Source organism: Dipodomys ordii, unplaced genomic scaffold, assembly GCF_000151885.1.
Source record: "Dipodomys ordii isolate 6190 unplaced genomic scaffold, Dord_2.0 Scaffold1000000727, whole genome shotgun sequence".
In the NCBI taxonomy this organism is placed as follows: domain Eukaryota; kingdom Metazoa; phylum Chordata; class Mammalia; order Rodentia; family Heteromyidae; genus Dipodomys; species Dipodomys ordii.
The window spans coordinates 208,222-224,149 of NW_012284344.1; the positions used below are offsets into that span (position 1 = coordinate 208,222).

The window sequence follows — 15,928 nt, forward strand, 5'->3', positions numbered from 1 at the left end:
TTTAAAAAAAAAATGATTGGGGAAGAAGGCAAAAGGATGTCAAAACCAAGAGTGAAATATGTTATCAGAGTTTGGAGATTACCATCTAGGATGCCTTTAACCAAGAATGCCTCTTTTAGATGTCTTTTTCTTGTGATTTTTGTTTGTAGGCAAAAAGTATTGAATACAGAATAAAAATATGTCTCTCTGAACCTAAAACAATGTTCAAAAAGAAGGAAAAGCCTACCTTGTGAATGCCTATAAAGCGGTAGTCACTTGAGGGGATTGAAGGGAGCATAAATTAGTGCCCGCAGAGAATAGGGTGTCAGACCAGAAGAGCAAAGAAGCAGCACAGGAACCATTGTCACTCTTTGTCCTCACTTCTGTGATTATGTGCAGAATCATGTGTCCACTCACTAAGTCTATGGATTTTGTCATGGTTAGGAAACGAAGCTAAGTCTTTACTCAGTCTTCTCAATCTCCCCTGTCTGATTTCACAACTTCTTAACTTAGCTCGTGTCTTCCATGCTTTTTGGAAATCATATTAATTTTTCTTAAAGCTTTATTTCCCTAAAATAAATATTCAGCGTGTTAAAGGAGATTTGGTGGATCATTGAAATGGAAATAGTGAAGTTCTGTTAAAACAACAAAAGAGTTGGGAAGAGTAAGACCATGGGAAAAGGTGCAATAAAGATAGTGTCTACATAATCTTTTCATGGGAGTAGTCTTAGCTGTGTGACATCTTCAGCCTATCTATATGAAACCACTGTTCCTTATAAATGGCATCCTTGGGAACTACCACTCCACAAGGAACTGACAAGTGTCACTGCTTTTTTTGTTTTGCCTTTTCTTTTCTTTTTCTTCTTTTATTGTGAAAATGCCATACAGAAGAGTTACAATTACATGGGCAAGTAATGAATACATTTCTTATCAAGCATTGTTGCCTTCTCCTTCGTTTCAACTTCCCATCCTTTCCCCTCTCCCTGCCTTCCAATCTCACTCCCCCAACGGCCAAAGTTGTAAAGTTTGTTTTTTGACATAATGTTTTGTACATCTCACTGTCTTATACAAAGCACATTCCTGTCTTTTGGTCTTCTTAGAGAGGAAAAAATTATGTGTGATTTTTATTGTTTTACATTCAGTTAAGCTGGGGTATAAAAGGTCTCAGGTTTCTCACAGAAGAGGACATGACTACTTTTCCATGATTAATTCCATTTCAAGAGGAAAAACTGTGATTGGGTAAAATCGCACTCATATATTTAAACTAACTATCTGGTGCTATTGATTACTGAAATGAATGAATAAATATTTCAGACAATACAAAAAGAGAATCCTATAAATTATTTATACTTAATCTAAAAGAAAGGACGTGGGTTTTGGGGGTAGGTCCTTGGGTCGGAAGTTGGCCTTGCCTTTCCAAGAAAGTTCTGTGCCTTTTGGAATCAAACCTCTGGCCCTATGTTGAAGTGGGAAAATTGAAGTGGCAAAAAGACATGGTTTGCAGGCATCTCTGATCCTCTATTCTAAATTGTGACTTTTGGACACATAGCTTGGGTAAGTAAAGCTTTATAGATATATTTTAGCCTTATCAAAATGCTTCTGTATCACCAAATGACTTTACGGTATACTTCTCCCTTTTGATCATCAGATTACTTTTTTTGGGGGTGTGGGGTTGGGGGCTAGTCTGGGGGCTTGAAATCTGGGCCTAGGCACTATCCTTCAGTTCCTCAGCTAAAGGTTCATGTTCTACCCCTTGAGCCACAGTGCCACTTCCAGTTTTCTGGTGGTTAATTGTAGATAAGAGCTTCATGGTCTTTCCTGCCCAGGCTGGTTCTGAACTAAGGTCCTCAGATCTGAGCCTCCTGTGTAGCTTAGATTATAGGCATGAGCCAGTGCTGCCTGGCTCAGACTGCTTTTAAGTTTGTACCTTTAGAATTGTGACTCTATATCACATGTAATTAACATTCTCTATTAGAAAAGTCATTTTTGTATAATTATATTTACAATTGGCACATGGTGATCCAAATATTAAGCACCATGTCCAAGTAGTAAGTACCTGAGGAAACAAAGTTTAGTTTCTCTGATACAATGTTGGAGACACATATGGTTTAAAAATTTCCTTAATGAAATAGGTAAGAGACAATTTTCCAATGTCTGCTTGGTATGGTAAACATGATTTCTTAGGCATGGCAACACTTTTCACTTTTCAAAACACATGTATTTTATATAGTCCTTACCCCTACCCTAATTCCCTACTATGATTTATCATCCCTGTCCAATACTTCGGGATGTAGTCCTCTTTTCTATCATTCTAAATCTCATCTCTATCATTATATGTTTATCAGAATTTGTATTTTGACCTAATTTTGTGGACATAAGTCCACTTCTCCCACTTTTTACCCCCTCTGACAGATTTTATAGGTAGAAAAAGTTTTTTTTCCTTACTGAAAATATGTCTAATCAGATGCCGGTAGCTCACACCTATAATCCTAGCTACTCAGGAGACTGAGATATACGGATCACAATTCAAAACCAGCAGGAAAGTCCATGAAAGTCTCATATCCAAATAACCACCAGAAAACTGAAAGTGGCTATGTGGCTTAAGTGGTAGAGAGTTAGCCCTGAGCTGATGTGCTCATGGTCAGTCCCAGTCTGTGTTCAAGTCCCATGACCGACTGGAAAGAAAAAGAAAATATGCCTAACAGGACATTTAAAATATTGTCTGGAAGCTTTTTATTTATGGATGTATGGAGAATATTTGCTTTTTTAAATTTCCAAGGCAATATTTAATGACCAGTATTTTAGTATTGGGCATATTTACTATTTTAATTTTTTTTCAGTCAGGAGGCCTGAACTCTCAGCCTGGGCACTATCCCTGAGCTCTTTAGCTCAAAGCTAATGCTCTACCACTTGAGCCACAGCTCCACTTCTGACATTTTCTGCATATGTGGTGCTGAGGAATTGAACACAGGGCTTCATGCCTGCAAGCCAAGAACTCTACCATTGAGCTACCTTCTCAGCCCACTATTTTAATTTTTATAGGCTGGAGGGTTGTTTATTTTGTTTTGATTTTGCTCATAATTGTGTATGAAGTCAGGGTCCCATACTTACCTTGCTTACTTAGCTGGTAGTCTACCACTTTAATCATAGCTAAAGCCTTGCTGTGCTTTGTTTGTTGAAGATGAAGTTGTACACATTTCTGCCTGGGTTGGCTTTGAACCACCGTTCTCCAGATCTCAGCCTTCTAAATCACTAGGATAATAGGCCTTAGCCAGCAGTGCACATATGAATTTTGTTTTCAAAACTGTGGCATGTAAGTCAGATATGGGTAGCTCACATATATATTCCTAGCTGTTGATGAGGCTGAGATATGAAGCCAGCCCGAAGAAGGAAATTTTTTGACACTCTCATCAACATACTACTCAGAGAAGACCCGAAGGGGAGCTGTGTCTCAAGTGATAGAGTGCTAGCCTTGAGTTCAACAAGCTCAGGGACAGTACCCACTCCCTAATTTCAGACCCCAGGCCCATCCAGGGGCAGGAGAAGGGAAGAAGGATGCCACATACTAAAATGTGATTCTTACAGTAAATTGTAAACTCTTCTTCACAACCTCTCATACCTAGTCTTCCCCCTTCTCCTTTTTATAGGCCACACTACTACAGTTTTCTTGTGTCTTAAAGAGGCATAGACACATGCAATATTATGTACCTTTTCTTTTACATTTAATTAAATTTAGAACTTTAAATGACTTCTATAAATTATGAAATAGATTTACATTATTTACCTTATGAAAATTAATTGATATTTTTGAAAAGCATAGAATACAATCTTTTTGTCATGGGTCCCAGTGTATACTAAGGAACATTATTTGCTGGAAAATAATTTGGTTGCTTGTTTGTTGCATCGTTTAAACATATATTGAATTTGGTGGCTTTCACCATTTTTCTACCAAACAATTAACAAACTATAAACTATGTTTTCTCATTGGATTTTGTTTTGGTCTTTTGGGCGGTTTTGGCTTTTGGGGTGCTAATAAGTCAATACTAGGGCTTGACCTCGGCCTGAAGCTCTTGCTTAGAATTTTTTACTCAAGGATTACTTTGTACCATTTGAATAGCATTTCCACTGCTAGCTTTTTGCTAGTTCATTGAAGATGACAATCTTGAGGACTTATATTCATGGGTTGGCATCCAACTTAAATTCTCAGATCTCAGCCTCCTAAGCAGCTAAAATTACAAGAGTTAGCTGAACCCTGGCTATATTCAGCTACTGTGGAAATACAATTATTTCTGTTGGAGTCAGCAAGGGCACATTATTCTGAAGCAATTGTGTATGATTATGTATTTGAAATATATAGTGAAATACAGTTATGTAAGTGTATATATATATTTATTCGTCAATTTAAATGTGTAGAGGTGAATGAAGATGCATGTGTTGATCTTGAGGAAAGATTTCACCTAGGGCTCTTCACAGACAGGGTTAACGAGTACAGAATGCTTGAGGCTAAAATTTAGGAAAATATAAAAGCATCCCAACCATATGTTTCCCTCCCTAATGCATGCATATCCTGCAGTGTTATAATGGTTATATTAGTGTGTGTGAGCAAGTGCTGGGGCGTGGATGCTGCCCCTTAGGTATGTTACTCAAGGCTAGTACTCTGCCATTTATACCAACTTTCTGCCTTTTACTGGTTATTTGTGGAGATAGCAGTCTCATGGACTTCTTTACACAAGCTGGCTTTGAACTGGGATCCTCAGATCTCAGTCTTCTGAGTAGCTAAGTTTACAGAGCTGAGCCACCAGTGCCAAGTTTTTCATCATTACTTTTACAACATACATACTTATACACATCTCTCTCATCAAAAGCACTCACTTTTCACTCTAACTGACAATGTGTGAGGAAAGATGGTTAAGCAGATAAGTAAGAAAATGTGCTTATAGTCCCATTAAGTTCATTCTGGTAGGTTTTTACCCTTCAGGGAGGGAATACATATTTCCTCTTTCACTCTGCCTTTTTCTAGAAGTCAGTTATATGTTTCTGATACATCTTTCAAAGATATCACAAACACTAGATAATATGTTAATATATGTGAAATTATTTTGGGGGCAGGGGTCTTGTGTGTCTGGAGCTTCAGAGGAAAGGGGTTGTTAAGCTGGGCTGCAGGCACAGAGTTTATGTTTTCTGTCTGCTGGTTGCAGATAGGAAGGTTTCCTTCCTGGGAAGGTTTGAACCCATATCCTCTGATCTCAGCTTTTGCATAGCTAGGATTACCAGCCAGAGGCACCAAAGCCTACCTCAGGTTAGAAGGCTTGTTTTTCATTCTTTCCTTTTTGTTTCCTGAAAGGTCAAATAGGTGGCCTCCTTGTGTGTCATAATAAAGTGTTTTGTATTATGCCTCTTTGCTTCTGGCTTTTCTGAAATTCATGTTGTTAGTGCTTAGTGAACAAAATTGTTCTGAGGCCAGTAGCATTTTCCTTCTGAGATGTGAGGTAGTTTACTTCAATCACTTATCACTTTGGTAAAGCAAGCAGGATTTTTCTGTTAAATCCTACTTCATGAGAGAGCATTATGATTAGAAGGTATGTTCACACTTCAGTATAGTCCCTATTTTATAAATTTAGGTTACAATATTGGATGGAAGAATGATTACTGTTGGATTAGTTTGATAATTATTCTCTAGGTTTTACTCCTTAAGGATCATTAACTCAAAAAGGGATTAAAGACATTCAGACAATAGTAGAAGGTGACTACTACTAATTTGATGTATGTGGGCAGATGATCAGAATTCTCATGATTACTAAAAAGATTTCTTCCAATTTTCGGTGGTAGACTGCTATGCTATCTGTGAGGAGACGGTGATGCTGGAGCTTTGAAAAGTGGCTATGAAGCAGGATTTGTGAAGAGAGCATTTGGTAGGGATACCGTTTCCAGGGCTCATGAACTAGAATCCCCAGGCATGAGGACTCAGAGTCACATATTGTTTGTTCCCTATTCTGGAACTTGAATTGAGAGCCTGGGAACTGTCCCTGACTATTTTTTTGCTCAAGGCTAGTTCTATACTACTTGAACCACAACTCCACTTCAAGATTTTGGGTTTTGAATTATAGATCGATTCTCATGGAATTTCCTGTTTGGTCTGGCTTCAAATCTGATCCTCAGATATCAACCTCCTGAGTAGGTGGGATTCCAGGTGTGAGCCACCATAACTTGGCTAGCATCACATTTTTAAAGTGTTCTCTAGGTTTTTCTGATATGGGTGGCTACCATTTGTACACTTTGGCTGAAGTGGGTCACATCACAATTAGAATAAAATCAATTTTTTCTCCTTGTAAGCTGCAGAATACAATATCTATCTAATTTATTCCTGTCTTCCTCTCTATTCTGTTTCTTCCATATTGTACCATTTCTTTCTTGCTTCGTGAGCTTCAGAATGTTAGTGTTATTTACCTTTTTTGAAGCAAGTCAGGTCCTTTGCCTTCATTGGCATTTTACTTGCTGTTCTCACTGCCTGGAGAACCTGCTCCTCAATAATTGCAATGATGGTGGCCCTGCTCTCAGATAAAATGTCTCCTCCTCAGGGATGTCTCCTCATCCCCACTGTGAAGTTGTTCCCACCACATCACCAACCTTATGCCTCTGATTTATACAAATTATCGTAGTGATTTCTGTTTTTTCTTCTCCAGTGTGAAAGCTGCATGAAGGCAGCTGCACTCACTTCTGTCTCTCTAAAGACAACAGTAGTCCCTGGTCTTTAGATCACAGGAGCCTTGTGTGGAGTTGAGCCTGCTTCAGTTCTGATAATCTTAGAATCCAATCAGGACAGCTAATCAAGCTGTAGTCTGATAGCCAGATCACATTTCCTCTCATTCTTTTTGCCTCTCTGGTTAGCTGAGTCCACTATATGGCAAGATTAGTGCCTGACCCCTATTTACTCTCATGGCAAAGGTGGCTGTGACATCATAGAAGTTTATGGCCTGGGCTGGAAGTTTGGATTAGTGGCAGACTGCTTGCCTACCATGCATAAAACCTGAGGTTCAGTTCTTCCGTAGCACACAAACAGAAAAATCCCAAACGATCACTGTGGCTCAAGAGGTAGAGAGGTAGCCTTGAGAAAAGAAAGCATAAGGACAGTGCACACACACTGATTTCAAGTCCCAAGTCTGGCAAAATATAAGAAGTAATATATGACAATTTTTTAAAGCACCCACACCTATACCCCCACCTGAGGCACCCAAGACAGTGGGATTCCACACCCAGGAATCCTACTTACTCAGGATGCTGAAATGTGAGGATCAAGTTGAAGCCAGTACAATAGCTCAACAACCAATCACTCACTCCCTGATATGTTCAGACTCAGTGTAGGTGCTTTCATTCTTTCTCTATATCTTTTCTTCCTTCCTTCCTTCCTTCCTTCCTTCCTTCCTTCCTTCCTTCCTTTCTTTCTTTCTTTCTTTCTTTCTTTCTTTCTTTCTTTCTTTCTTTCTTTCTTTTTTCCTTTCTTTCTTTCCTTCCTCCCTCCCATCCCTCCCTCCCTCTTTCCCTTCCCTCCTTCCCTCTCTGCTTCATTCCTTTCTTCCTTCCTTCCTTCTTACTTTCTTTCTTTCTTTTCTCCTTTCTTCCTTTCTTTCGCTCTATTTCTCTCTCTTTCCCTCTCTCTCATTCTTTCTTTCATTTTGTCAGTCATGAGCCTGACTTCGGAACTCTGGGTCTGGGCACTCTGGGTCTGGGCACTGTCTCTCTGCTCTTCAGCTGAAGGATAGTACTCCACCATTTGAGCCACAGCAGCACTTCTGGCTTTTTTCTGCTTATGTGGTGCTGAGAAATCAAACTCAGGGCCTCATGCATGTACCACAATCACTCTACCCCTAAGCCACCTTCCCACCCCTCATTTTGTTTTATAAATTAAGAAAATTAAAAACATGTTTTCATTGATTTCTCATTCAAATTATTGAAACATACTATATGTTATTTAAGCTGTTTTAAAAATGTTTTTCTTGTAAAAATACCGTACAGAAGGGTTACAGTTACATGAGTAAGGATTCCTAACGAGCATTGTCACCTCCTCCTTTCTTTTTTCCCCTACCATCCCTTCCCTCCCCACCTCACCAAATTCTCCCACCCACCATCTACCAATGTTGTAAAGTTAGATTTCAACATACTGTCTTGTACATCCCATTGTTACAAAAGGTTAAACTGTATCCTTATATAAGCATTAAGTTATTTCCTTTCCCCTCCTCAAATAAAAAATATGCATACAAGATGCAGGTCACCAGAAACAAATACAGTGAAAACAGGTGTAATACTGTGTTGGAAGAACATACCAAAGAAACAAAAAAATGAATAGAACATTATAAATACATTAAAAACAATAGCAAGAAAAAAAATTAGTGTTCCTGTCTTGGAGTTCATTTCGCTTATCGTCATCTTATAAGGTCATATGTACTTAGCTTTTGATCTTTTCTGCTTGCCTTAAACATATATTATTTATTGCTAAAAAGGGAGGCCTGGTGTACTTCACTTAATATATTTTTTTATTTTTTAATTTAGTTTTATTGTGAAAATACTGTACAGAGGGGTTACAATTACGTGGGCAAGATAATGAGTCCATATCTTGTCAACCATTGTAGCCTCCTCCTTTGTTTCCCCTTCCCATCCCTTCCCAGCCTCCCCCCATCACTCCCCACAATCCTCCCCCCCACACCAAAGTTGTAAAGTTCATTTTCGACATGACAACGTGTACTTCTCATTGTTGCAACGGGTCCACCAGTATCCTTATTTAAACGACTTGTTTTTCCCCTTCCCTTCCACAAATTATACCGACATCAAATACAGTGAAAGCAGGGGTTATACTGTGGGGGAGTGACATACAAAGCAACAAAGAAATAATCTTATAAATGCATTAGAAACAAATGCATGAAAGAAAAAAAACATTTAAATACATATATTAGGCTTCATTTTTCCTAACATCACCTTATCTGATCATTCCTGCTTGATGCAGACATATACTAGGTATTGCAAATAAGGGAAATCATGGGACCAATGTTTCTTTTGGCTTGGCTTACTTCTCTTAATATAATTTTTTCCAAGTCCTTCCATTTCCTAACAAATGGGACAATGTCATTCTTTCTGATTGAGGCATAGAATTCCATTGTGTATATATACCACATTTTCTTGATCCATTCATCTACTGAGGGGCATCTGGGTTGGTTCAATTTCTTAGCTATAGGAAATAATGCTGCAATAAACATAGTTGTGCTGGTAGCTTTAGCGTTGTCTTATTTGTAAACATTTGGGTAAATGCCCAAAAGTGGGATTGCTGGGTCATAGGGGAACTCTAGGTGGAGTCTTTTGAGAACCTCCATACTAGTTTCCAAAGTGGTTGTACAAATTTATACTCCCACCAACAATGGAGTAGGTTTTCCTTCTGTCCACATCCCCTCAAGTATCTGTTATTAAAGTTCTTGATTTTTCTCATTCTAACTGGGGTGAGGTGGTATCTTAATGTTGTTTTGATTTGCATTTCTTTAATGGCTAGGGAGGTTGAGCATTTCTTCATGTGTCTATTGGCCATCCTCCTTTCTTCTTCAGAGAAGTTTCTCTTTAAGTCTTTAGCCCACTTATTTATTGGGCAGTTGTTTCTTTGAGGATTTGTTGTTGGGGGATTTAATTTTTTGAGGTCCAAGTATATTTTAGATATGAGACCGTTGTCCATTGCATGGCTAGTGAAGATATTCTCCCAATTCCTGGGCTTTCTATTGATCTTGCTAGCTATGTCCTTTGCCATGCAGAAGCTCTGAAACTTCATGCAATCCCATTTGTCTAAACTTTCTTTGATTTTTATGTTTCTGGGTCTTTATTAAGAAAATTTTGGCCTGTGCCAAGAAGACCTAGAGTTTGTCCTATTCCATCCTGCAAGGATTTCAGAGTGTCTGCTTTGACAGCGAGGTCTTTGGTCCATTTGGAATTGATTCTGGTGCAGGGTGAACTATATGGATCTAGCTTTAGTTTTCTACAAGTAGTTCACCATTTTGCCAGCACAACTTACTGAAAAGGCTGTCTTTTTCCATTCTATTTTTCTTAGCTACCTTATCGAAAATTAGTTGGTGATAGGTCTGTAGGTTCATTTCTTGGATTTCAATTCTATTCCATTGGTCCTGAGGTCTGTTCTTGTGCCAGTACCAAGCTGTTTTGATTACTATGGCTTCATAGCAGTGTTTGAAAATTGGTATTGATATTACTCCAGCAGTGTTTTTTCTGTTGAGGGTCGTTTTTGCTATTCAGGGTCTTTTATTGTTCCATATGAATGTTTGGATTGCCTCTTCTATTTCCTTGATGAATGAGGTTGGAATTTTGATAGGTATCACATTGAATTTGTAGATAGCCTTGGGAATATTACCATATTCACGGTGTTGATCTTTCCATTCCAGGAGCATGGGAGATTTTGCCACTCTGTTTTGATTTCCTTCATCGAGTTTTTAAAGTTATCATCATAGAGGTCCTTCATTCCTTTGGTTACGTTAATTCCTAGTCATTTTATTTTTTGTGGGGCTACCACGAATGGAGTTGCTTTCCTAAATTCAGCCACACTTTTCTCATTGTTGGCATATAGAATAACCATTGATTTCTGGGGCTTAATTTTCTACCCTGCTACTTTGCTAAACATTTGAATCACCTAGAGAAATTTGGGAGTGGTGTCCATGTGATTCTTTAAATACAAGATCATGTCATCTGCTAAAAGGCAGAGTTTTACTTCTTCTTTCCATATTTGGGTCCTCTTTATGTTTGCATCTTGTCTTATTGCTCTAGGTAGGCATTCTAATACTAGATTGAAGAGACGTGGAGAGAATGGACATCCTTGTCTTGTTCCTGAGTTAAGAGGAAATGGCTTTAGTTTTTCACCATTACTATAATTCTGGCTGTAGGTTTGTCATATACAGACTTTATTGTATTGAGGAATATTCCAAGGATTCCTAATTTTTCCAGAACCTTCATCACAAAGGGGTTTTGGATCTTTTCAAATGCTTTTTCTGCATCCATTGAGATAATCATGTGTTCCTTATCATTTCTCCTATTGATGTGATGAATTATATTAATTGATTTGCATATATTGAATTAGCTTTGCATCCCTGAAATGAAACCTGTTTTATCGTGGTGTATGATTTTTTGGATGAATTGTTGAAATAGACTGGCCAAAATTTTGTTGAGAAGTTTAGCATCAATGTTCATCAAAGCAATGGGTCTATTGTTCTCTTTCTTTGATGAGTCCTTTCCTGGTTTTGGGATGAGGGTTAGGATGGCTTCATTGAATGTGTTCGGTAGTGAAATTTCTTTTTCAATTTTATTGAAGATTTGGAGGAACATTGGTGTGTTGGTGCTTTGAAGGTCTTGTAGAATTCTGCTGTAAAGCCATCTGGTCCTCAACTTTTCTTAGATGGGAGGTCTTTTATTGCTGTTTCTATTTTCAGCTTGATATGGGCCTGTTAAGATGGTTGGACTCATCTTGGTTTAGTTTTGGCAGGTCAATATTTGCTAGGAATTGGTCCATTTCTGCCAAGTTCTCAAACTTATTAGCATAAAGTTTTGAGGAGTATTCCCTTATAATGTTCTGAACCTTGGTTGTTTCCGTGGTGATGTTTCCATTTTCATCTCTGAGTTTATTTATTTGGGTGTGTTCTCTTCTTTTTCTGATAAGATTTGCTAATGGTCTGTCAATTTTGTTAATTTTTTCGAAGAACCTACTCTTTGTTTTTTTTATTCTTTCCATAGTTTTTTGGATTCTAATTCATTTAATTCTGATTTAATTTTAATTATTTCTTTCCGTCTATTGCATTGAGGTTTATCTTGCTGCTCTTCTTCAAGGAGGTTCAGATGTCTCATTATATTGTTGGTTTCAGTTCTCTCCAATTTGTTAATGTAGGAAGTCAGAGCTATAAACTTGCCCCTGAGTACTGCCTTTGCTGTGTCCCAGAGGAGCTGGTAATTTGTGTGCTCATTTTTGTTGAATATAATGAACAGTTTAATTTCCCTTCTAATCCCTTCCATGACCAACTTGTGACTCAGCAGGGCGTTGTTCAGCCTCCATGTGTTATACGACTTTCTTTCGTGGTTTTTTTTTGTTGTTGAGTTCTGATTTTATTCACTTGTGGTCTGAGAGTATGCAAGGTATAACTTCAATGTTTCTGAATTTGGGCAAGTTTGCTTTGTGGCCTAAAACGTGGTCTACTTTAGAAAATTTTCCATGTGCTGCTGAGAAACACGTGTTTTCTGATGCTGCTGGTTGAAATATTTGATAGATGTCTGTTAAATCTAGTTGAACTATGTAGTTGTTTAGATCTGCGGTTTCTCTCTTGAGTTTTTTGCCAAGTTTATCTGTCTAGTGGGGAAAATGGTGTGCTAATATCCCATACAATTAGTCTCTGGATCTATGTGGGATTTGAGGGAAAGTAGTGTTTCTTGGATAAATTTGAGTTCTCCGTTGTTTGGCGAATAGATATTTAGAATTTTAATATCCTCCTGAAGGAGAGATCCCTTTATTAGTATGTAGCGACCTTCTTTATCTCTTCTCACGAATTTGAATTTGAAGTCTATTTTATCTGATATTAGAATTGCAACTCCCGCCTGTTTATGGGGACCGTTTGCTTGGTACATTTTTTTCCACCCTTTCACAATGAAAATGTGTGTGTTTTTATGGGCAAAATGTGACTCCTGAAGGCAGCAGATAGAAGGATGTTGCTTTTTAATCCAACTAGACAGTCTATGTCACTTAATTGGAGAGTTAAGTCCATTAATTTTGAGAAATAGGACTGAGAGGTATTTGGGAGTTCCTGCCATTTAATCCACCTTCTTTGGGGCTGAGCCACTGCCTTCTTCTTATAGTCCTTGGATTCTCAGTTTGGGTGAGGTTCTTGGCCTCTGTTGTGGTCTTGTTTGTTTTCTATGTGCAGCACATCTTCAAGAATTTTTGTAGGGCTGGTTTGGTGCAAATATATTGTTTAAATTTTTCTTTGTTATGGAAGGTTTGTATTTTATTTTCAGTTAGGAAGGAGAGTTTAGCTGGGTACAGTATTCTTGGTTGATAGTTGTTTGTCTTTAGGGCATGGCATACATCATTCCAGGCTCTTCTTGCTTTGATTGTCTATGCTGAGCAATCTGAGGTGATTCTAATTGGTTTTTCCTTATAGGTGATTGATCTTTACTCCCTGACAGCTTTAACGATCTTTTCTTTGGTCTGAATTGATCCTGTGTGGATTATAATGTGACGGTGGGATGTCCTATTCTGGTCTGGTCTATTTGGAGTTCTCAAAGCCTCTTGTATCTGAATAGGCCTATCTTTTTGCATGATTGGGAAGTTCTCTGCTCGGATCCTGTTAAATCAATTTCCTAACCATTAACTTCTGTTTCTAGGTGCTCCTCTACACACATTATCCTTTGATTAGGCCTTCTGATGGTGTCTTCCAAGTTTTGAATAGATCTATCATATTTCTTGGACTTATCTTGGATGGTTGTATGTTCTTTCTGTAATATCTAGGCTGTCTTCAATACCGAGATTTGATCTTCTGCATGGTCTAACCTGCTGTCAAGAGTTTCGACTTTCTTTTTTATTTCTTTTCCTTCTAATTGGTCAGCTTTCATGGCTTCAAATTCTTTGTTGCAGCTTTGTTTCACATCTTGAATGTACTTCTTTACTTCCTTAATTTGGTTTTCAGTGTTTATTCTCAAATCACTTAGTTGATTGGTTATGGTCTCCCCGACCTCATTCAGCTCTTTGTTAATGGATTCCAACAATGCCTTTAGTGATCTTTGTGCATTCTCAATCTGCTCTCTCAATTCCTGTATTACTCTTTGCTTAGCTTCTCACGTTCACGCCATTCCTGTAGTTCTCTTTAAGTGTTCTCAGCCGGCTCACGCCATTCCTCTCTTTCTCTTTGAGTGTTCTCAACCTGATCAAGCAATTCCTGTATTAGTTTTTGAGTAGCTTCCTCACACTCATGATATTCCATTCCTGTATTAGTTTTTGAGTAGCTTCCTCACACTCATGATATTCCTGTATTAACCTTTGGTTTAACCTTTGGTTTGCCTCCTTTCTCTCCTTATCACAGCCATATAGAGTCCTTTGTTCATTTACCATGTTTACCAGCAGTGTTTGTAGAACTATTTGGGAACTCTAAATCTGGATTGCATTATCTGTTCTGTCCCCTGATTATTATGAGTGGGAGTTAAGATACCCAGAGTTGTCTTTTTTCTTGTGTTTTTCAGGCTTACTCTGCCCATTTTCCATGAAAGTAACACCAGTTTGGTGCTAGAACACTATCTTAAGACAAGCATCACCCAAAATTCGTAGTTGCACTGTCCAAATGCTGTAGATACAATCTAGTTCAACAGATATATCTCTTCAACATCAAACAACTATATATTAATGCGTGATGAACCACAAAGAAGAATTTGGCAATCCAGAAATTATTAGGTTTAGGGAGATATGTGGGTAAAAATAGGAATCGAGGGATGTGGGAAGGCACAGGGAGAATTAACTAAATCAAAATCTCAAAGCGGGAATAGGTTGGATAGTATGAAAATAGAGAGAGATAAAAAAAGAAGAAAGAGAAAGAGAAAAAAGAGAACGAAAAAATAGAAAAGCAAAATTTAAAAATTAAAAAGTGCAATGCTTAAAAATTATGCAAACATAAAAACGAAATATTCAGAGAAGAATGAGGATATAATTAGAGAAGTGGAGGGATATAAAGGAGACATGAAAAACTTAAAAATAAAAATAATTAAAATATTATATAGGTATAAAGAGTTAGTACTGCTATTAAAGAATGTAAGTCTAAGAGGTTTTGAATTGATTAATATATTTCTTGATTAATTGTGTACTCTGTGGGGGATAAGGTCTAATAATCGACTACAGGTAATCTGAGGATGTGCAGAACAGCAATTAGTCACACAAAGAAGAATGAAAGAGACGATAAGGTGAAAAGAATGAGGAAGAAAAAGGATTAAAAGTTCAGTAGAGCTAAACAAAAAACAAAAAATAATTTTTTTTAAAAAGAAAAAAAAAGAAAGAAAACACGCACACACACATATACCCCTAAAATAAAAATTATAAGAGGGAGAAAAAATAGTTACTAGAAAACAATTTTTAAGGTAAGAATTAAAAGAAGTTTTAGAAAAAAAATTTATGAAAGGTAAAAAAAAAATTCTTTGATTTTTTGGGTAGGGTTAGGAAAGTCCTGTATTTCCCTTGTGTCCATAACCAGCCTCTTGTTGGAGTCTCTGGTCTTCTTGTGGTGTTTGATTTTCCTGTGGCTTGGTTGGTTTCTTAAGTCAGTTTGTTTGAGAAGGCACAAAAATGCTCTGCTTTACCCAGGATTTTGTGATCCTTCTCCCAGTCTAATTCAGTGGGAGGGAAATCTGTTTTGAGTATCACAAGAGGGAGATGGCTGTTTCCTCTACTTTGGAGATGCTGTGATGAGGCTAGGTTCTGGGTACAGTGGAGGCCTTTCAGCAAAAAGTAGATTTTCCCTGAGGGGTTAGCTCCTGAGACACTCACAGAGCCCAGGATTTATGTTAACTGAATTCAATTGATTGTAGAGGCTGCTAAAGGGATGGACAGCCTATCTCTCTGTTTCTTATTGAAGAAAGCCACTCCTGGGCCTGGCAGCCTGAGCCGGGTGACTTTTCCCTGGGTTGAGCTAAGTCTGGCACGTCAGCTTAGGTTCTTGTGAGCTCCTAAATGACTCTAGTTTTCTTCCAAGGCCTGAGTTGGAGCTAGCAGCTCAGCCAGGCCCTTGTCAGTTTCAAAGATGGAGATCTTCGGTAGTGGGGGATGAGAGGTGGCTTCCCTCCTCTGCTCTCTGAGAAGGAGTGAGGACGTCAGGCTTCTACTCACGCCGAGTCTTGGTTCCTGGGTTGTCTCTGGTCTGCTAACTGCAGGCTGAAGATGTCTGCTTCT

General features: G+C 38.1%; 1 protein-coding gene across 1 annotated transcript in view; it reads right to left on the minus strand.

The window, feature by feature from the left end:
- The window catches only part of LOC106002767, an 89,831-nt gene that overhangs the window by 12,365 nt on the left and 61,538 nt on the right, over positions 1 to 15,928 (minus strand). The gene's annotated exons all lie outside the window — the stretch shown is intronic.